This window comes from Heterocephalus glaber, unplaced genomic scaffold (genome assembly GCF_053883595.1).
Source record: "Heterocephalus glaber isolate CG9 unplaced genomic scaffold, H.glaber_assembly_v1.0 deba00001497, whole genome shotgun sequence".
Lineage (NCBI taxonomy): Eukaryota > Metazoa > Chordata > Mammalia > Rodentia > Bathyergidae > Heterocephalus > Heterocephalus glaber.
In genome coordinates this window covers 40,236,793-40,260,066 of record NW_028258320.1, presented here as the reverse complement: position 1 = coordinate 40,260,066, position 23,274 = coordinate 40,236,793, and the positions used below count along the sequence as shown (strand labels likewise).

The 23,274-nt window shown below is 36.0% G+C and overlaps 1 pseudogene; it reads right to left on the bottom strand.

The window, feature by feature from the left end:
* Positions 1 to 22,566: 22,566 nt before the first annotated feature.
* On the bottom strand, positions 22,567 to 23,036 carry LOC101704405 (tRNA-splicing endonuclease subunit Sen15-like; annotated as a pseudogene).
* Between the last annotated feature and the right edge of the window lie 238 nt (positions 23,037 to 23,274).

Here is a 23,274-nt window from a genome sequence, read left to right as displayed (position 1 = left end):
ATGACAATTTGACTTCTTCATTACCTATCTTAATTCCTTTTATTTCTTTCTCTTGTCTAATTGCTGTGGTTAATGTTTCTAGAACTATATTGAACAAGAGTGGTGATAGTGGACATCCTTGTCTTGTTCCTGATTTTAGTGTGAAAGATCTCAGTTTTTGACCATTTAGTATGATATTGGCTGTTGGTTTTTCATAGATGGCTTCTATCAGTTTGAGGTAGAGACCATCTATTCCAATTTTTTGTAGGGTTTTTATCATAAATGCATGTTGGATTTTGTCAAATGCTTTTTCTGCATCTATGGAGATAATCATATGGTTTTTGTCCTTGGCTTTATTGATATAGTATATTACATTGATTGCTTTTCATATATTGAACCATCCCTGCATCCCTGGGATGAATCCCACTTGATCAGGGTGTATGATCTTCTTGATGATCTTCTGCATTCTGTTTGCCAATATCTTATTAAGGATTTTTGCATCTATGTTCATTAGTGAGATTGGCCTATAGTTCTCTTTTTCAGTTGGGTCTTTCTCTGCTTTGGGGATCAAGGTGATGCTTGCTTCCAGGAATGAATTTGGGAGTATTGCTTCCCTTTTAATTTCATTGAAGAGTTTCAACAGTAGTGGCAGTAGTTCCTCTCTAAGTGTCTTGTAGAATTCAGCAGTGAAGCCATCAGGGCCCTGGCTTTTCTTAGTTGATAAGTTTTTAATTACATTTTCAATTTCATTGGTTGATATTGGGTTGTTCAGAATTTTGAGGTCTTCTTCATTCAACTTTGGTAATTCATATGTATCTAGGAATCTGTCCATTTCTTCTGTGTTGTCCATCTTATTGGCATATAGGTTCTGGAAGTAGGTATTGATGATCCTCTGGATTTCTGCTGGGTCTGTTGTCATTTCACCCTTTTCATTCCTAATTGCATGGATTTGGGCCTTTTCTTTCCTTTTTCTGACAAGGTTGGCTAAAAGTTTGTCAATTTTGTTGATTCTTTTGAAGAACCAACTCTTGACTTCATTGATTTTTTTGTATCTTTCTCTTAGTCTCCATTGCATTGATTTCTCCTCTGATCTTTATAATTTCCTCCCTTGTATGAGCTTTGGGGTTGTTCTGCTCTTCTTTTTCTAGAAGCTTGGGGTTCAGCATCAGGTTGTTTAATTGGGCTCGTTCTGTTTTCCTAATATGCGTATTCACTGCTATGAATTTCTCTCCTAAGACTGCTTTCATTGTGTCCCATAGATTCTGATATGTTGTATTGTCATTGCCATTTAATTGAAGGAACTGTCTGATTTCTTCTTTAATTTCCTCTGTGACCCATTGGTTATTCAGAAGTGTGTTGTTCAATTTCCACGTGTTTATGAAATTGTTTGAGTTTCTTTTGCTATGGATCTCCAATTTCATCGCACTATGGTTTGATAATATACAGGGGATAGCTTCAATTCCTTTGCACTTACTTAAACATGTTCTATGTGTGAGTATGTGGTCTATTTTGGAGAATGACCCATGTGCAGCTGAGAAGTATGTGTATTCTGATTTTATGGGGTGGAAGACTCTGTAAACATCTGTTAAGTTCATTTGTTCAAGAGTTCGATTGAGTTCTAGTATTTCATTACTTATTTTTAGTCTAGTTGATCTATCTATTTGTGACAGTGGGGTGTTAAGGTCTCCCACTACAATTGTATTAGTGCATATATAACTTTTCATGTCTGTTAGTATTTGTTTTATATAGTTGGGCGCACTAGTGTTTGGTGCATAGATATTTATGATTGTCATCTCTTCCTCTTCGATTCTTCCCTTTACAAGGATGTAGTGTCCTTCTTCATCTCTCTTAATCAGTGTTGGTTTGAAATCTACTTGATCTGCAAAGAGGATAGCTACTCCTGCTTTTTTTCGGGTTCCTGTCACATGCAGTATTGTTTTCCACCCTTTAACTTTCAGTCTATGAGTTTCCTTTGGAATTGTGTTTCTTGTATGCAGCATACTGTTGGATTTTGCTTCTTGACCCATTCTGCCAGTCTATTTCTTTTGATTGGTGAATTGAGACCATTAACATTGATGGTTATAACTGAAATGTATTGACTTGTCATTGCCATGACTTTTTCTTTTTGTTGGGTTCTCCTCCTTTACATTTAATTTCTTGTCATGCCAGATGGGTTCATTCTGCTTTGCTTCCTGGGGTTGTGATCCTCAATGTCTATTCCTAGGATATTGTGTAAAATTCTTTGGGTGCTGGTTTGATATTCACAAAGTTCCTAAGGTGCTCTTTGTCATGAAAGCATCTTATTTCTCCATCAGTTTTGAAAGATAGTTTTGCAGGGTACATCAATCTGGGTTGGAGGCTGTTTTCTTTTAGGGCTTGGAATATGTCACTCCAAGCTCTTCTTGCCTTGATGGTTTGTGTTGAGAAGTCTGCTGTGATTCTGATGGGCTTTCCTTTCTATGTGATTTGTTTCTTTTCTCTAACTGCTTGTAGAACTTTGTTCTTCTGTTGAGTTTCTGGAATCTTAACAATTGTATGCCTATGTGTAGATTATTTTTGATCAAGGCTATTTGGAGTCCTATATGCCTCACTTATCTGTATGTCAAGCTCTTTTCCCCTGCTTGGGAAGTTTTCTGCCATTATTTCTGTGAAGAGATTTTTTTTTATGTCATTTCCACTCTCTTCTGTTTCTTCATTGAGTCCAATCAGTCTTATGTTATTCTTCTTTGCATCATCTAGCAGCTGCTGGATTGATTTCTCATGTTCCCTTATAATTTTGAAGCAATTTTTCTTTTGCTGTTCACTAGTTGCAATCTTATCTTCTATATCTGAAATTCTGTCTTCACATTGGCTCATTCTGCTGTGTAGACTTTCAATGGAATTTTTCATGTCCTGGAAATCTATTTGCATCTGTTTTATGGATTCCATTTGTTTCCTATGTTGATATTCCATCATGTTCCTGAGCTCCTCTCTAGATTTATTATTCATGTCTTTCACTAGGGGCACAATTTCTCCTGTTATCTGAGAAATTATTTCTGATTCCATTTTTTCCAGATTCCCTTTGGTTGCCAGTTCAGTGGGTCCATGTGGTTGAGTATCAGAGTGTTCCATCTCATTTCCTTTGGGGTTGCTGTAGGTGATCTGGAAGTCTGGTTTTGAGACTTATTTACGTGTTTTCTCATTTCGACTGGGGCGGGGGGCTCTTAGCGCCTGCACGGATTACCTCCTCTGAGCTGGGAGAGGTGGGACAGTGGCCGGGAACAGTGGTAGGGATGGTGGCCCAAAAGCCCTTTCCTGTGGGCTGGGAGCAGTGGGAGGGATGGTGGCCAGGAAGCCCCTTCCTCTGGACCTGGAGCAGCAGGACTCAGTACTGTGGTCTGGTGGTCTGGCGTCCCCTGCGTCTTTGTAGTGTGGAACCAGGTGGCTGCCTGTCTGCAGCAGGGTGATTCGGCATCTTCCGCACGACTTGGAACCTCGGTAGAGCATGCGCAGACCTGCCTGTCAGCAGCGGGGTCCAAATTTGCCATTTAATGGAATTCATTTCCTCATAAAACAAAAGATGTGCTAGTATTGATTTAGATATCTTCAAAGAAACTTTAAAAAAATAAAATGTGTGTACCCTGTACTTAGCATATAAATTAAACAAAAACTTCAATAAACTTCATTCAGAGATGTTAACCTGAAAATATGACTATGTTGTGGCTAGGATTCATCAAAATGTCTGAAAATCTTTATAAAGGCAAGCAAATTGGCTTGCACCTCTGTCCATAAAATGTGAGTAGTGATAGCAGTTGTAATAATGACTATTGTGTTGAATTATGAGCAAACACTCGTTATCACATGCCTTATTGTTTCCTTTTTTTCATCCTTTCTCCTTCTTCCCAACTCTTCCTCTTGTCGTTTCCACAGATATTGTGTTCCTACTATGTTCCAGAAATCACATTAGGTTCATGATAAAATGACATTGGTCATCTGGACAGATAAATATTATGATTTCACAGGGTTAGTATAGTGGAGAAAGCCACATGTGGTAATAATTGAATATTAACAATAATGTCATACTATAGACTGAAATGTGCATTTATATCCCTTTTTGTGGATAAAAGAGAAATTTAGGGACTAGAAAAGAATGTTTTCAATAATTTAAGTATTTACTGCTTGCTGTCATGCTAGTAACAGGACAAATGTATCTTTACTATGAAATGACCTGTGTATAATTTTGTAAGGAATTGGGTCAAACCCATATTAACAGGAAGAATTAAATTTTTTTATATAGAGTAGATACATTGGTCTTTAGAAATGAATTCAGCCTTGTAGTAACAATTTGTGTCTTATTACCCAAGTAGGAGTCTTTTATAATATGGTGACTGCCAACAAATGGCTCTAGGCCCGCCCAGCTTTGCTCCAATGTACTCTCTACATATCTGTCTTTCTTGACCTGAGGATGGTTGAAGGTAGCAAGTTTTGCACCATTACATGACAATGGTTAATTACATAGTATTATTACATAAATAAATCTTTTATGCATCTAGCTACTACTTAGAGAATCATAGTAACAGAAACATAATTTTGTGGCTGTTTCTAATTTTGTTTTGTTTTGTGTTGTTTTTTCTGTACCATGGATCGAACTCAGGTCCTTATGCTTGCGGGGCAGGTGGTGGAACCACTGAGCTAAATCCCCCTGCCCTTGAGGCTGTATCTAATTTTTAAAAAATCACAAAGAAAAAATAGATGCCACAGGATTGAAGATGAACAATCAGGTCTCTATGCTTTTTTTCTTCTTTATTCCTTTTTACCTTTCTTTTTGAGATGGGCTTTTATTATTTTGATGGAACTCCTGTCAAACTCCTGGTCTACAGTAGGCCTCTGGACTCAGCCTCTGAGTAACTGGGACTACTGGTGTGCGCCACAATCCCTGCTGACCCTTGGTTTCTTTAAAAAGAGAAAGCTGGTGAATGAATGTTATTACAATGTATACCTAAAATGTACCAGTAAACTTAATAAATAAAAAAAAGAAAAAGAAAAAGCTAGTTATCCGTTATGAGATAAATAATAATTTTTAGATTAGTTCAATTTAAGAATACCTAAATATCTCAAGACCCAAAAATCTTTGTGCTCCTACTTTATGCTCCCATGGACTTGTGAAAAGTAGTATTTTAAAAATAATGCCGCAATGACAACAAAATAGAAGAATAACATATGTGCTGTATCAGGTTCAGAAATATACCTAATGATCAGAAGATATGTGACGAAACTAGAAAATCAACTTCTTGTATCAAAACATTTGATACCTAAAATTTAAAACAAAAATATAAGATTAAACATATTTTTATCTTATAAAACTAAGATTATTTAAATTAATACTTTTGTTATTTTATGAGGTAAAATATGCTGTATGTTTCTGGTATCATTTGATAAAGCTGAGTGAATTAAGCACAGATTATATTTCATGAGTAGCCATCTGAATGTATTCAAAGAGCTATCCTTTTCATGAACACCATGATCAAATGAATGGGGAATGGCAAGAGAGATGCAGCTTTAGGATAAAAGCTCTTCAAGGATCTCAGACTCTTAGTTTCACCGCTGTGGCGGAACTGTAGAAGTACAAAGAAAGTAAACATTTAGACATTGTAATCATGTTGTTACGTGGAAGAGCAACAACTTACTGTCCCCCACCCAGTAGAGGACCAAACCCACAGCCTCAGGCATCCTAAGCAAGTGCTCTAACACAACTACACCTCTAGCCTAGCAAGGAAACCATTTAAGAAGTAAAGCCAACCCTCTTATGGGGCTCATTGGAGAAATGTAATTAAGGAGCATGCACTTGTGGTTGGCCCACTAATTCTTTTTTATGGCTAATGAACCACTGGGTAGTTGGAGGGTGTTCCCCAAAAATGAGTTGCAAAGAAAGCCTGTGTAGCCAAATAGGCCAAAGGTGCTATAAAGGTAGTGCACTGGGAGGACATGTCTTTGGAACACATTTTTCACCTGGAGTTGGAGTTGGCAAGGATGACTTTTTAATTATTCCATTCTGTACTTTTCTTTGAATCAACACAACCCTTTGAAAATATATAAATCTTTTAAAAATTAATAAAATTGAAATTAAATCTCTTAACTAAAATTTTAAATATATATTTTATATATGCACATATAACACTTGATAAAAATATGGTGATTATTAAAAAATTTAAAAATTGCAATAACAGGGACATTACCATTAATCCCCCTCACTTTAAACTCAATTATCCTATTGTTCTTGCCAATTTCTGAAGCAGTTCTGGAAGTCCTATTTATGAGTATCTTTAATTATGCTGTCATGGCTACCTCTATGTCCTGTATAGATTCAAAAGGTTTACTTTTCAGGATCACTTTGACTTTGGAGAAAAGCCAGAAGTCACAGGGTGCCAGTCCTGGTGAATAAGTTAGATAAAAACACACTCTGATGTTTTTAGGAACCTGCTTTTCCATTGGATGGCACTTGGCAGCAGCATTCACTATATTTTGATCACACCTCATAAAGACACTCATGAGAGAGGACTTCCAGAACTGCATCAAAAAGTGGCAAGAATGATGGGTTATGTGTGTTCAAATTGATGAGGAGTATTTTGAGGGGATCAATGACCATCTATCTTTTACTGTAATAAATTTTAAAAACTCAGACAGTCCTGGTATGTTTTATCACCCTTTGTATATCCAAATTTATATAAATTATATATCTAAATTATATTTTCATTTGAATTTTGTCAGTATTTTCCTCTCTGTTCTTCCCTACTTGCTCCATAACAATCTAAAATGACACCTTGTATATAACTTTGCATGCTTAAATGTCTCTGTTTCTCTTGCATATTTGATATGTGATTTTTCTAATCATTGTTTTAGAAAATGTGATATTATGCCCACCTTAATGCATTTTGATTTTTATCACTCAATAATTCCTATGGAAATGTCTTTAAGATAAGTGGGTTTTCTAAGTGTAAATGAATATATCAGCAATAAGGTAGATTTTATTTTTTCAATATTTATATTCATAATTTTACTTTTTGGTGGGCACCTTATTGAATTTCCTACAAATTTCATGATAACAAAGAATGTTGGTATGTATTACATATTATCTCTGTGATATATGATTTTTTTATTCATTAAGTTTATTGGTGTATTTTAGGTATACATCATGACTGCATTCATCACTGGGAATTTGTATCTGTACATGATGTATCTTGGTTCTTGTTTTTTCCCATTTTCCCTCCCTCCACCCCTCCCTATTTGCAAAAGCTTTGTTTTCATTTTTTCCTTCTTTTCTCATTTTTTTCTTTCTCTCCCCCTCTTTGTTTCCCTTCCCCTTTGAAACTTTTCTTCCTATTTCACAATATCAATTATATATTTTGGTCCTTGTTTACACTCTCAGTTTCTCACACCAGAGAAACAATTCTGTATTTACACATGTGCCCTCTTTATTTTGCTTACGTGTATGGACTCAAGGTCCAGCCATTTAGCTGTAAATGTCTCCAGTTTATCATTCATTATGGCTGAATAGTACTCCATTTTATAAAAAAATCACATCTTTATCCAGTCAACAGTTGATGAGCATTTGGGCTGTTTCTAAGATTTATCTATTACAAATTGTTCCACTATAAACATAGGCTTATATATATTGCTCTGGTATGATGCTTTTTGAATATTTTTTCATACATTTATTTGCTGTTTTTACTTCTTCATCTGAGAAATATCTGTTCATTTCAGATGCCTATTTTTTGGATTGGGTCTCTAAATTTGGGGAGTCTGATTTTCTTTAGTTCTTTATATATTCTAGATAGTAGGGCTTTGTTTGAGGAAAAACTGGTAAAAAATTTTTTCCACATTGTGGGTTGTCTCTTCACTCTGTTGGTGGTTTCATTTGCTGTGCAAAGGCTTTTTAATAAGATGAGATCCCAGTTGTTGATTTTTTGTGCTAGTTCCCGTGTAACTGAGGTTTTGTTTATAAAGCCTTTTCCTAAACCAGTGTCTTCAAGAATTCTACCTAACCTATCTTTCAGCAGGTTTAGTGCTTCTGTTTTAATATTTACATCTCAGCTACACACAGGTCATTCTCCAAAACAGACCACATGCTAGCTCACAGAACTTGCTTAAGTAAATGCAAAGGAATAGAAATTATTATCAGATCATAGTGCAATGAAATTGGAGATCAATAGCAAAGGAAACTACAAGAACTTCATAAACACCCTCCTGAACAACCAATGGGTCACAGAGGAGATAAAAGAAGAAATTAGACAGTTTCTACAATTAAATGACAATGCCAATACAATATACTGGAATCTATGGGACACAATGAAAGCAGTCTTATGTGGGAAATCATAGCAGTGAATACCCATATTAGGAAAACAGAGCAAGCTCAAATAAATAACCTAATGCTAAACTTCAAGCTTCTAGAAAATGAAGAGTGTGATATCTGATTTTAATTAAATACTATGTTATGTTAGAATGTCAAATGTGTATTCAGCATCTGTTGATATAAATATTTTGATGTGTTGTCATATTCTATTTGGCAAAATTTATTTTTAGTTTTGGCATCTATATTCATGAGGAGAATTGGCTTATTATTACTTCAAAAGATGCTCATCGAGCACCTGCTTTACACTATGTGCTAATTTGAGTGCTAAGAGTATGGTATTTAATCGTAAACACTCCTGTGCATATGGAGGTTACATCTAGAAAAAGACTTTTCTTTTTTCCTCTCCAGTGTTTGATTTTCTGCCTGGATGAGTGAACCATTGTTGATAGTGGGGTACTGCATTAAATGCTTCTACTACAATGTTATTGTTTACTATTAATTTATCCCTTCAGGTCTCTTAATATTTGCATTTCATATATGGCTGTCCCAGTCTTTGGTACATAAATAATTACAGTTGCTACATTTTCTTAGTGAATTGACCCCTTTATCATAATATAATGAAATTCTTTGATACTAGTGATTATTTTTTACTTAAATTCTATTTTCTCTGATATGAGTAGCCACCCTTACTCTCTTATGGTTAGTATTCGCAAGGAATATTTCTCTATATCCTTTTTTCACTTTTAGCTCATATGTATCCTTACAGGTAAATGTGTGTTTCTCCTACTCAACAAATTGTTGAATCTTATTATTTTTTAACCTGTTTAGCCACTTTGTTCTTTTGATTGAGGAATTTAACTCATTTATACATAATGCAATTATTGATATGTAAGGAGTTAATATTTCCATTTTGGAAATTAATATCATAGATATATAATTTGGAGTTAATATTTCCAGTTGTCTCATATTTGTAGTTGTTTCATTATTTTTGTTCTCTTTTCTTGTCATCTTTTATGGTTTGATGATTTTAGGGATGGTTTGCCAAATACTTAATATTTTGTGTGTCTACTACAGCAATTTCCTTTATGGTTAGAATGGAATTTATATAATATTTTACACTTATAACATCCTATTTTAAGATGATAATAACATGTCTTCAGTCACATACTAAGATTCTATACTTTTACTTTTCTCTCTCATGTTTTAGGTTATTGATGTTATAGTTTAGATCTTTTCATATTGTATTTTAAATGACAAATTATTGTAGTTACAGTAATTTTAATACATTTGTTTTAGGTTATTGATGTTACAGTTTAGATCTTTTTATATTGTATTTTAAATGAGAAATTATTATAGTTACAGTTATCTTAATACATTTGTATTTTAACTTTCATACCAAAGTTCAGAGTATTTTATGTACTATTTTATGAGCATGTGAGGTGATGGGTTTATTACCTTAATTTTATTATTCTACCTTGTAAAAATATATAAAACATCACATTGTACAGTATAAATGTATGCAATTATAACCTATCAATTAAAATAAAATATTAAAAGTAAAAATAAAAAAGGCTATTAGAGAATTCTGACTTTGGCTATACATTTACCTTTCCTGGTGAGTTTTATGTATTCATTTTTTAGGTTGCTAATTAGAAACTTTTCATTTCACCTTGAAAGACTCCCATTAATATTGTTTGTAGGTAGTCCTAATAATAATGAGCTCCCCTGGTCACATGGGCTCACATTGCTATGCTGTCTGTTGGGACAGTACTGCTGCTTGGGCTTCACATTAGGACAAGGCTGGTGTCTGACATCTATTATAATTAGGTCTGTTCAGGTTGGGCTCCAGAATGTGTTCAATATTCTCTGGCTGAATGGGACTGCTGGATGGTCCCCATATTTGCATGGGGCCACAGGCTATTCTTCACAGTTGGTTAAAGCTGTTACTAGACTGCATGATCAAATCAGGCCTCAGGCTGTGCCCTGCAGTTCCACAGGGTATCTGACTGGGTTCTTTGTCCAGGAAGGGCCATTAGCCGTGCTCTGGGGTTGATGAGAATTATTACTGGTCACTCAAGTTGGGTTGTGGTATAAGTTGTCCACAGTTGTCTAGTGCTGAGTGTAGGTATCATGATTAAGTTGGACTTTTGGCTAGGGTGAGTGGCTGGGTAATTTTACTGGCTGGGCTTCCCAGTCAGAGGGTCCATTCTGTACCTGCAATTGAGTGTGACTGGAGATTAGGGTCTCTTAACAGGTGGTGTCATTAGCTGGGTCCCATAATCTGGCAGAGTTACCATCTGGGTCACATGGTCAGGTGGAACCACAGACAAGCTTACGCTTGCTGAAGTTGCTGGCTGGGCTCCATGATCAAGCAGGACCACAGGTTGTACTCCATAGTTGGGTGGGGCTAGAGGCTAGTCTTCCAAATTGTACAGGTTCTCTGCCTAGACTTCCTCCTTGTGTGTGGTCTTAGGCTGTGCTCAGCAATCAGGTAAAACGTGGGCTCACCTCTATGGCTGAGCAAGGCTGTTGGCTAGGTGGATCCCATGCTATGCCATGCAATTGGATAGGATTAATAGTTTGGCTCACTGCCCATTGGGGTCCTCAGACTGGGTTCCTAGACTTAGCAGGGTCATGGTTTAGGCTATTTTCTATGGCAGGGCCAGAGCCTATGTCCTGCAGTTAGAAAGGGTTGCAGGCTTAGTTCCTTGCCTAGGAGAGACCTTGGGCTGGCCTCTGCTGCTTGGCTGGTCTGTTGGCTAGTGCCCCAAGCCAGGTGGAACTGCCAACCAAGATTTCAGCAAGATGGTGCTGCTGGCTCAGCAATTTGGGAGGGGGGAGTGAAACCGCTACCTGGATTCTCTGATTAGGTATCAGAGCTAACAAAAATACAGTGCCACTTGAAGATCTATGCGCTGGTTGTTGTGAGCCCTGTCCTCCTTTCTTATTTTTAGCTGACCCCAGGTAGTCTAGCCCTAACAATACTTTCCAGTGCAGCCCATAAAGTGACAGACATGGGTCTCCAGGGAAGTGGCTTGGAAAGCTGGTTGTCTATCATGGCTCTCTTTTGCCCATTGGAGAAGCAGTAGGTCGAGCAGAACCTTCTTGTTGGGATGTTGTGCTTGGTCCCATAGATTTTGAATCAATAGTTCTCTTTCATTGGTTCTCTTTCATTGGTTTCTAGATGATTCCAATTTCTCTTTTACTGTGCTCTTTTAAGACTTACTAAAAATCTTTCTAAATTTCTCAGCAGCAATTCTTGTAATCTTGATATTACCAATTTTAAGTTGCATTGGTGTATTAACAAAAAGACATAGTTTGTAAAAATCCCCACTTTTTAAATTTGGTGAGGTTTTGATTCAAGCACATTATTAATTTTGTAACCTATTCCATGGATAAACACACACACACATATTCTCTATCTATAGAACATAAATATTTATGTATAGATTTGGTGGTCTGCTGATAAATGTCTAACAAGCAACTGAGTATGATGATTTGTAACATTTGTAGCAGTTTCCAATTTGCATATAATTAAATGCTTCCATTTTGGCTTATTTCAAGCCAACGGGATGAAAGAACTGACTACAAAAATGGGAAGAGATGCACACTGAATACAGATATTACCCAATTGAATACAGATTATATCAAGTTAATGACTGTGTTATTAAATTATTTTATACTTTTACTTACTTTTGACTACTAGGTGCCAAGTAGATTCTGTTGAATTCTCCTATTAAAATAGCATTTTCAGGGCCGGGGGTTTAGCTCAGTGGTTCTGCCTCCTGCCTTGCAAAAGTAAATAAATAAATAAATAAATAAATAGATAGCATTTTCAAGTATTTCTTGTAAATATGAGTTTTGCTCCATATATGTAACTGTCATGCTTTAACACATACGCTTTATAATGATATAAGTGAATTACTAAATTGTGCTTTTGATCACTGTGTAATGATTCTTTCAATCCTGTGTAATATTTAAACCATAAATTCCACCTTATATGATATGAATACTCTCATTTCTGTTTTTTTTTCTTTGCATTTTTCTAGTAAGTACTTGCTGATTCTTTAATTTTCCATCTTTATCACTTCACTTTAGGAATATGTTTTACAAATAATATATGACTTACTCTGTATTTTAATAGAATTCTGTCTGTTCACATTTAACTTTATTTCTTCAATCTTTGCATTTAATTACTGTTTTTCTTGTTACTTTTGTTTTGGTTTTCTTAATCTGGTTTTTTTGATTACTTTGGTATTTATTTTGTTTCCTTTCCCTTGTAAATTTGGAAGGTCTACTATAAGTGCCCTTTTATAATGATTGTTTTGAGCTCCCTACTTTCAAAATCAGATGAGTAAACCCAATTATTTCCCAAACTCAGAATGGATTCACTGTTTGATGCTCAATTTCTCTCATTTTCCCTAATCTAGATGATATTATTAAAATGTTTTCATGTTATCTTTCTCTCCTCCCTTTTTACCTTTAAACTTTTAGAGTGCTTTCATTTTCTGCTACTTATAACTCATGGACTTTCCTGAGATAGTTTTGGTATCTATTAGTGTTTCTGTACAGTATATTCCTGTTATTTTAAGAATCCTTTTTAACCTTTATGTTAAACAATATCAGATTATTTATTTTCACTGTTTTTGTCTATGTAGCTCTATCAGCTTCCATATCTGTGTATAAAAATCACATTTAATTGTTTATCATTCTTTTTCTTTTTCTTTTTCCATCTTCAGATGTTGCTTTGGTTTTATTTATCATTTAAAATTCCCAGGTACACTATGTGAGTGATTTACTATCTGAAGTCTTGCATATCATTCATTAAAAGATGGTTATATCTTGATAGGCTACAAAATTAAGTATCAGTATTTACTCATTGCTGGAGATTTTACTCTACTGTTCTTTAACTTCTAATACTCCAAATGCTGGTCAGTATTTTACTCCTATGAAAGATTATTTTTTGCTAAGTGGCTTATAAGATTTTTCTCTCTACCCTGAAGAGATCAAAACATTTATTAAGATATATATAAAGTTTATTATATATAAATAAAATTTTATTAGGATATACATATAAAGAATCTGTCTTTTTGCCTCAAAATTTAAAAAAGACTTCTTAATCTTTAGACTCGAAAGCACAAGAGTATCTTCTCTTTTTTTTTGTTTAAATATTTTACCCTCACACTTATCCCCTTTTCTTCTAAAATGCCTGCTACTTATGTTAGATCTCCTAGATAAAGACTCTCTGTCTCTAATCTTTTCTTTCATGATTTCTATCTCTTTTTTCCCCCCAGGTCTTTGACATATTTCTTGCAAGCTATTTTCCAGGCTACTAATTCAGGCTTCAGTAATGATCCTCTGGAGAAAAAAAAAAAAAGGAAAACTTTACTTTTGTTTATTTAATCCAAATTACCAGAGTCATGGATGAGTTTTGAAGTTGGAAACCAGATGTTAAATTCTGTCTCTGTTCTTAATAGTCAATGACTGTGGAGAAGGCACTTGCTTTGTTAAGGCTTAGTTTCCTCATCTATGAGGAAGAAGCTAATATTACCTACTAAACTATAATGATTGCATGAGAGAAAATGAATTAATTTTTTTTCATGGTACTCAGTTCCTACAGACTATTCATAAATATTTTGTGGAACATTTGATTAAATGTCCCTATCAATGTGAGGGTTAATTTTAGGTGTCAATTTGACTAGATTATAGTATGCTCATCTGGTAAAGTATTATTTAGGGGTATGTCTGTGGGAGTGTTCTTGGAGGACACTGACATTTGAATCAGTGGACTGAGTAAGGAAGATCTGTCCTCACTCAGGGTGAGCGGGCACCATCCAATCAACTGACAGCTTGGATTAAAAAAAAAAGGCAGAGGGAAGATGTTTTGATCTCTCACTCTCTGCTACATCCTTTCTTCTCTTGCCCTGGAATCTGAGAACTTCAAGTACTCTGGCCTTTGGACTCTGGCACTTATGTGAGCAGACCTCTGGGTTCTCAGACTTTCCTGGCTTCCAGTTGGTCCAGTGAGATTTCTCAGCCTCTATAATTGTGTAAGCCAATCCACTAATAAATCTTTCACATATCCTTTGGTTCTGCCTGTCTAGAGAACTCTGGTAATGCATTAACTAAAATAAAGTTAAATGTTGTGGGGGAAATTGAAAGGCTTTTTTCTCCTAGCATTAATCATATGTTTTGTGGCTTTTATAGAAAAAGTTTTTCAACTTTGTTAATAAACTATAATACCTTCCATTAAAGTAACACTTGACAGTTTATCTGTAGCTTTGTGATTGAAAACAGATATTATGATTACATTGAGGTTATTGATTTAAATTGTTTTCTGAAGCTTACTTGACTAATATGGGGTATGGATTGAACTCAAACTCCTTAATTTGAAATAATTTCTTTATTGAGTTAATACCACAAATATCAATGCCTGAAGTTTTGGGACATTATCACCAATAGGTGTTTGGCTAGATTATATTAATTCAATTGATTATATTGATTCAATCAATTATATTAATTCAATTGATTCAGTAATACCTTGGTTCACAAATGCTTCTGTTAGCACAATTTGGTGCACAAACAGAAGTGTGCAAAATATTTCTTCTGCTCATGAACTCCATATTGAGTGACAAATACAATCAGGGTACCTTGGTTTATGAACTTAATCTGTTCCATGATTCTGGAAAAGATGGCTGCATTCATTCTCCTGGGGGGAAGATATCTGCAGTTGTGTTCCTCACCAGATGCAGAGTTCATGAACAGAAGCAAAATTTTGCCAAACTTAATGGTCAGTAGAGATAACAATTCCCTGTGTAGCCTGAACAAGGTGACATGAGGAGAGGGTATCAGGTTGGCCTGGAAATCTGTCAAATCAACATTCAGGAGTCCATCAAACTGATAAAAGCACACAATCTAGCCAATAAATGGTTGAAGTTAGTGTAATTGAGTGCTCAATATTGAAGTTTCTATCACAGATGTCATGCATGACCTCACTGTCGACCATTAGGGTACAATTACAATGCTCCAGGGTGATGGGGGGTGGTGAGAATGGTTATAGGGCTCTACCACAGCCATAGAAACTTGGGAAGCTGGGTAAATGGAGAATTTTTGCCATAATCAATAAAGAGATGCTCCATTAGCAAGGAGAGGAACCCAGAACCATTTCCTTCATCAAAGCTGTGCGAACCATTTCCTTCATCAAAGCTGTGCAAACCAAGAAATCCTGAACACATGTGCACTGGTTAGCTAACTGCCTGAATGAGGTCACTGATTTCCTTGCAAGTGATGTTAATGCCTTCAGGTGCAGTTAGGATTTGCAGCACCTTCCTTGCCTATGATAAGCTGCTCAGGATGGGAGAGCTAGCAGTAGATGCCCATTCAAACTTTGTCAGGAATCAAATATATTGAACTAGGGTTGTTTGAGTTGAGAGGAAGAAGGGGAGTGTGTGAATTGAAGCTGCGGGAGAAATGGGGACCAAATGATGCAGCACTCTGAGAGGTACTTAATGCTTTTGTTTTTTCTTGAGAGTAACAGGAACACACACACACACACACAAGTACACTGATAGGATTGTGTTGACTTAGCAAACATATCTCCTGCTGAGGTGGAAAGTATAATTTAGAGAAGGCTAGAGAGGATACAGATAAACCAGTCTGGAAGATGTTGCAGAAGTCCGCTGTGAGGCAAAGAGGAAGGGCTTCAGCTAGGATGTGACAAGGATGACAGACAGAAGAGGCAGATTTATAGGCTAATTAGGGAGTCAAGGCAATAGAACTTGATGATTTTTTATAGAAAGGCTGAGGTAGAGGAGATATTATGGAAGAACTCTAAATTTCGAACTTGAATAGCTGGTGGATGGTAGAACTGCTTACTGATTAAAGGAAAACTGAAAAAAGCCAAGTTTAGGTGGATTGAAATCATGAATTTAGTAAACTATACTAAATTCACACATCATAATGGAGTTGTGAAGTAGTAGTAGTAGTAGTAAGTAGAAGTAGTAAGATACATATGCCAGATGCTCATAGAATATTCTGAACTGGAGATGAGCGTGGTGAGTCATCTATCTATACTTGGTTATGGACATTATGGCTTTGGTTGGAGGGGTGAATCATATTGTGTCTATTGTACTTTCTCAGGCATTTATTTCTCTTTTTCATATCTTGAAATTATTTTTACTGTGGGTATTGTTCTACCATGTCTATATTTTATTGTTATTATTAAGATATTTTATCTTGACATATAATAATTATACATATTTATAGGGTACAGTGTGGTATTTCAATATATGTAACAATGTGTAATGATTAGATCAGGGTGATTGACATATTTATTACCTCAGGCATATATGTATAATTTCTTCTTTTTAATTAATTTTATTGGTACATTTTAGGAATACAGTATAATGACATTCATCACTGGAAATTTGCACCTCGACATAATCTATCTTCGTTCTTATTTTTTCCCCATTCCCCCACCCTCCCTTCATTTCTTTTTGTTGAGAATATTCAGTCTTCTTCATTTGTCATTTTGAAATATTTGATTAGTTGTTGTCAACCATTGTTATCCTATCAGTTTATGGAATATTACAAGTTATTTCTCACATCCAACCACACTCCTGTGTCTGTTAACCATTCTTTCTCCATCCCCCTTCCCCATACCCTTATCTGGCTCTGATAATCATATTGTAGTCTCTACTTGTTGGAGATAAACTCTAGTTTTCGTATGTAAGTTAGAACATGAAAAAATTTCTTTTATTTAATTCACTTAACATATTATTCTCAGTTTAATCTGTGATGCTGCAAATGATGGATTTTGTATTTTCTTATGGCTGAATCATATTACAGTATGTATATATACCAAATTTTCTTTCTCCATTTATCCATTGATGGACAATTAGTTTGCTTCCATATCTTGCTTATTATGCATAATGCTGCAATGAATATGAGAATGCAGATGTCTATTTGACATACTGATTTTATTTCCTTTGGATATATACCCAGAAATGGGATTTCTGGTTTATGATATTTTAGTTTTTGAGGAATATCCATATAATTTTCCATAATGTTGATACTAATCTATATTTCCAGTAGTGTGTGAATGATCTCCTTTGTCTGTATCCTCACCAGTACTTGTTGGTTTTTTTTTTTTTTTTGTCATAGTGGTAATATCTATCCTAGCTGGGGTGAGATTATAACTCATGGTGGTTTTGATTTACATTTCTCAGATGATTAGTGATGTTTCATAACATGTTGGCCATTTGTATATCCTCTTTTGAGAAATGTCTGTTCAGGTCATTAATCCAATGCATTTATTTTTTAAACTCTTTGGCCACTGTATTTAGAAGATTTAGGAGCCAGAATCAACATCATATCCCAGCTACTAAGATTTGCCAAATCTCTGCACAGACCAGTAGTATTACCAGGTGTAGTCATCAGCAGTACTCTCTAGGTTTTTATTGTCCAGTTCAATGAATTGGTCAGAACAATTGCTGAATGTGAAAGATTAACATTTATTTTAGGCCAAAAAAGAGGAAAAGAAGAAGAAAGAGAAGCACAAAAGAACTGCCCAGGGAGAAAAGGGTGCTTTGAAGGAAAAAGAGAAGATACATCATGTACACAGAAGAGGCCACTGCAAGAATAAAGGGCAGTGGCCGTGAAGTAAGTAGCTGCCATCTTTTTTTAACTTCTTTCTTACATTAAATCTAGGCCATCCCATCAAAATCCCACTTGATCTAATGCTGGAAGATTGGTTTCAGGTATAGGGCTCGGCTTGGTCTTGTGTCAGAAGATTGCTATCAGGTGCCTGGCTTGAGAAATGTTGCTCTGCACCTATGGTTAACAAGTCCCTACAATTGGCAGGTCATGCCTAGTTGCTCCAGTCACATTGCCATGCCCTAGTCTCCTGTCTCAGAGGAGCTGCCTAATTTGCATGGTAAAACTGTGTGATAAAGAAAGCAGGTAGATTAGATGGCCCTCCTCTACCAAAGAAAGAAGGTGTGATAAATCCTCTTTATGCTTAGCTACTATCCTGTGACAAAGGAGGGAATGTGGATAACTTTATAAATGAGGAAAGAGGCCAAAACTGCTCTGAGGAGGAGTTTGACTTTTTAATTGACTCTATATTCCAATTAATTTGCTGCAGTAAAGGAGGCTTTTCCAAACCTAAGACTAAATCACCTTAAATTAGCAACTTCAAGTAGTTTTTCCACCATTAGATGGAATAAGAACTTCACGATGATGAGATCACAGAGAACTATAAGATAAAATGTGTACTCCTGTTAAATTTGTCTATTTGGATATTTCATATCCACATCATGTATTAATTAAGGCATATAATTTAGAGTGTTTGATTTTATATACACATAGTTCCAAATTTTGCGTACAAATAGCTACTAATTGTACAAATGTATGAATTAAATATATGTATATAAAATATTAAAATAATATAAAATAAATGCTGTAGTTTGGAAGTTGTTTCTTCACCAAAGATTTATGAGCTGGAAACTTGGTCCCATTGCAATGATGGTGGGATTTTTAAGAGTTGGGACCTAGTGGGAGATAGTTAGGTCATGGGGGCACCAAGATTGCAAGGGATTAGTGTCTATCTTACGAGAGTGGATGAGGTCTCTTGGGACTGGGTCAGTACTACAACAGTAGGATTTTGTTGTTGTTGTTACTTTAAAATATTTTTATTTCAAAAGTAATACAAATAAAAAATGAAATGCTGAGAAAAGACAAAGTCATCTATTTACTGCCCTACCAGCCTACTATAACCACAGTTAGTAATTTGATTTACTTTGACATCATTTTATTGTATGTCTGATGTGTCATGGCAAGTGACACATCAAATATATAATCACATGATCACATTCTTTCATAGTTTCATATCTTGCTATTTTTTAAGATAACATTTTCTCATGTTTTTCGTCATATTCATTATTAATTTTTAATAAGTACATAAAATACCATTCATAGATACCTGATTATTGACTATTTACTTAGACTAGGGGACAGCAAACTATGGCCTCAAATTTGTAAGTAAAGTTTTATTGGAACACAGCCATGCCCATTTGTCTATGGCTGCTTTCATGCTTTAGATAGCAGTATTGAGCAGTTATGACAAATAGTATGTTTTTTTTTTTGTATTAAATTCTTTTATTGGTACATTGTAGGTATCCAACACAATTACATTTCTCATTGGGAATTGTACCTTTATATAATGCATCTTGGTTCTTATTTTTTCCCCATTCCTAGCCCTCCCTTCACGCCCTCCACCCTTCCCTATTTACAAAGACTTTATTTCCATTTTTTCCATTTCTCTTCATTTTTTCCTTTCCCTTCTTTCCTTTCCCCTGTGCCTCCCACTACCCCTACCCCTTTGGACCTTTTATTCCTATTTTACATTATCGATTATTCATTCTAATAATTGGTACATTTTAGGTATACAATATAATGACATTCATCATTGGAAATTTGCACCTTTACATAGTCTCTCTTGGTTCTTGTTTTTCACCCTTGCCCAGCCCTCCCTTCAACCCCCCCAGCCCTCCCTATTTACAAAAATTTTGTTCCTATTTTTCCATTTTCTTACATTAATCCCATTCCCTTCTATCCTTTCCCTTAGCCCTCCCACTTCCTTCCCCTTTGAATCATCCTAACGAAAGAAATCAAAGACCTCTTCTCTGAAAACTATGGCACTCTGAAAAGAGAGATTGAAGATGATATCAGAAAATGGACAGACATCCCCTGCTCCTGGGTAGGAAGGATTAATATAGTGAAAATGGCCATACTTCCAAAACTGCTATTTAGATTTAATGCAATTCCAATTGAGATCCCAGCAGCATACTTCATAGGCCTCAAGAAAAACAATCCAAAAATTCATTTGGAACAAGAAGAGACCCAGAATAGCAAAAGCAATTCTAGGTAACAGAGACATGGCAGGGGGTATCACAATCCCCAACCTGCAACTATACTACAAAGCTACTGTGATAAAAACACCATGGTACTGACAAAGAAACAGACTTGAGGACCAGGGAAACAGATTAGAAGATGCAGAAACAACGCCAGACAAACTCAGCCATCTCATCTTCGACAAAGGAGCCAAACACCCTCACTGGAGGAAAGATAGCCTCTTTATTAAATGGTGCTGGAAAAATTGGGCTTCAACTTGCCAAAGATTAAAACTAGACCTGTGTCTCTCACCATGCACTAAACTAAAATCAAAATGGATTAAAGATCTAAATATTAAAATAGAAACTCTGAACCAGTTGGAACAGAGGTTAGGTAGAACCCTTGAAGACATCGGTGTAGGAAAAGATTTTATGAACAAATCCTCAGTTGCCCGTAAACTAGCACAAACAACCAACAAGTGGGATCTCTTCTTATTAAAAAGCTTCTGCACAGCAAGAGAAACCACCAGCAGTGTGAAGAGACAACCCACAATGTGGGAAAGTAATCTTCACCTGCTCTTCCTCAGACAAAGGTCTACTATCTCGAATCTATAAATAGCTTAAAAAGATCAGAGCTCCCAAATTTAAAGACCCAATCCAAAAATGGGCATCTGAAATGAACAGACATTTCTCAGACAAAGAAGTAGAAATAGCAAATAAATACATGAAAAAATGTTCAACATCACTGGTCATTTGAGAGATGCAAATGAAAACAATGCTGAGATTCCACTTCACTCCAGAAAGAATGGCTGCTATCATGAAATCAACCAATAACAAATGCTGATGGGGCTGTGGGGAAAGAGGAACCCTGCTCCACTGCCGGTGGGAACGTAGACTGGTGCAACCACTGTGGAAATCAGTATGGAGATACCTCAAAGAACTAGGACTGGAAGTCCCATTTGACCCCGCTATTCCACCGCTGGGGATCTTCCCCAAAGAATTAAAAGAATCATACCACAGTGATATATGTGCACCCATCTTCATAGCAGCACAGTTTGTAATAGCTAAAACTTGGAAACAGCCCAAATGCCCATCAACTGGAGACTGCATAAAGAAAATGTGGTTTTTTAATAAAATGGAGTACTACTCAGCCATAAAAAATGAGAAATTAGAGACATTTATAGCTCAGTGGATGCACATTGAGGCAATACTCTTAAGTGAAATAAATAGGACACAGACGTGTAAATACTGAGTAGTTTCTCTGGTGTGAGAAACTGAAAGTGTAAATAAGGACTAAATGTATAATAGGTCATGTGAAATAGGAAGAAAAGGGACAAATAGTATGTCACACAATGCCTGTCACTTTATGGCCTTCTAAAGAAAGTGTGCTGACTCCTGCATGAAACTTTTAAGTGACTTATAATTTGGGCTATTAAAGGTAATGCTACTTGGGAAATCGTTGTGTATATAAATTTTCATACTTTGGACAATTTAATAAAAGTGGGAAAACTGACTCTAATTAATAAAGACATTTTAGGGCAGATATTCTCCCTTACTTTCTCTTAAAATCTAGCTATGATATGACAAGGATGGTGGTGGTAAGAATGGAAAGGAGGACCAGTACTCTTGTAGGCAGCATTTCTCTGGTCCCTGTTAATGCAGGCATGTACATTTACACTCGTTATGAGCATATTTTCAGTTCTGATTTAAAGTCAGTCAAACAGGGTAGTACAGTAACAGTAATGTACAACAGGAAAATAAAACAACTGAAATAAATCTTTTACTTTTTATGAAGGATGAATGCAAGCAGGAATAAAGTCTTTGATGTCAAAGTGCATCTGAAGTGCCACCTAAGCTAGCTATAGTGCAAAAGGCATTGGGAGAGCTGAATGAGGGAAAGAGGTGGTAGTGTCCACAATGACCTAGCAGTGGCCACTGAGCGTGGGATGACAGAAGACACACATGTTCCTCTTCTCTAAACAAAACCTCAATTTAACCCGAATATACCTGTACTTAAACTCTCTCTATTAAGAAAGTTCCTTAGTAACTACTCTATATTTTTGAGTAATGCAAATTGTTCTATCTGGGAAGATTTTATTCTTCAGAAAGAAAAATTATGCAATGGGACCAACTAAGTCAACCCTGAGAAAAAAATCTGAGTCAATCTCTGAGATAAAAAATGAAGCAGACTGATGGGTCTCAAAGCCAATTGCTCATGAATAAAATAAACACCAGGAAGTGTAGATGACATCTTCTAAGGGAAATATTCTGAAGTTCTGGTGCATAAATCTACCAGTAATATTGTAATAGGCTATTGTAGAATCAGACTTCACTATGGCCAAAGTAAAAGACACTGGCAGATCTGGATCACCTTGTAATTTTCAAGATGCCTTCAAGATCTTTTATTCTGTTATGGCTGAGGGAAGCAGAGATGGATATAGGGACCACCACCTGTAACCCTTCACCTGTTATCTCAGTGCTAACCAGGCAAATGAGCTGTAGTTCTGGCAATCCTACACAGCTTACTTCATGGCAACTTTTACTCTCCATGGGGTCCAGGTAAACTAAGAATGTTATATACCCTTGAGTGGCATCCCCTATATCTAATTCCATCATTTCTAAATACTGTCCATTCACTGTTTGTGGAGCTACTAGTCAAGGCAGCAATTTCCCAAGCAGAAGCAAACAAAGGGCTATCTTTATCTCCCTCGCTTAGGGTGAGTGCCCATCCAAGAATCCTCGGGGGCCCATGAATGAGTGCCACCACCACCGTGAACACCACCAGAGTCCAGACAGCTATAGTCAGGGGTAGGCTCAGAATCTCAGAGCTTCTCCATGCCAGGAAGGGCACTGCACCCAAGAGAGGGATATTATACAGTTAGGGCACCCCATGTGTTTAGCCTTGTCTCCATGCCCTGCTAACTGCTCTTGCACTTGGTCCTGCTATGTGATGTCATCTGTAATGTTGTCAGATGGCTGGAAAGCCCCCATCAGAGGTTTTTGTTTTTAAATTCTATTATTGGTACATTGTAGGTATACAACACAATTACATTTCTCATTGGGAATTGTACCTTT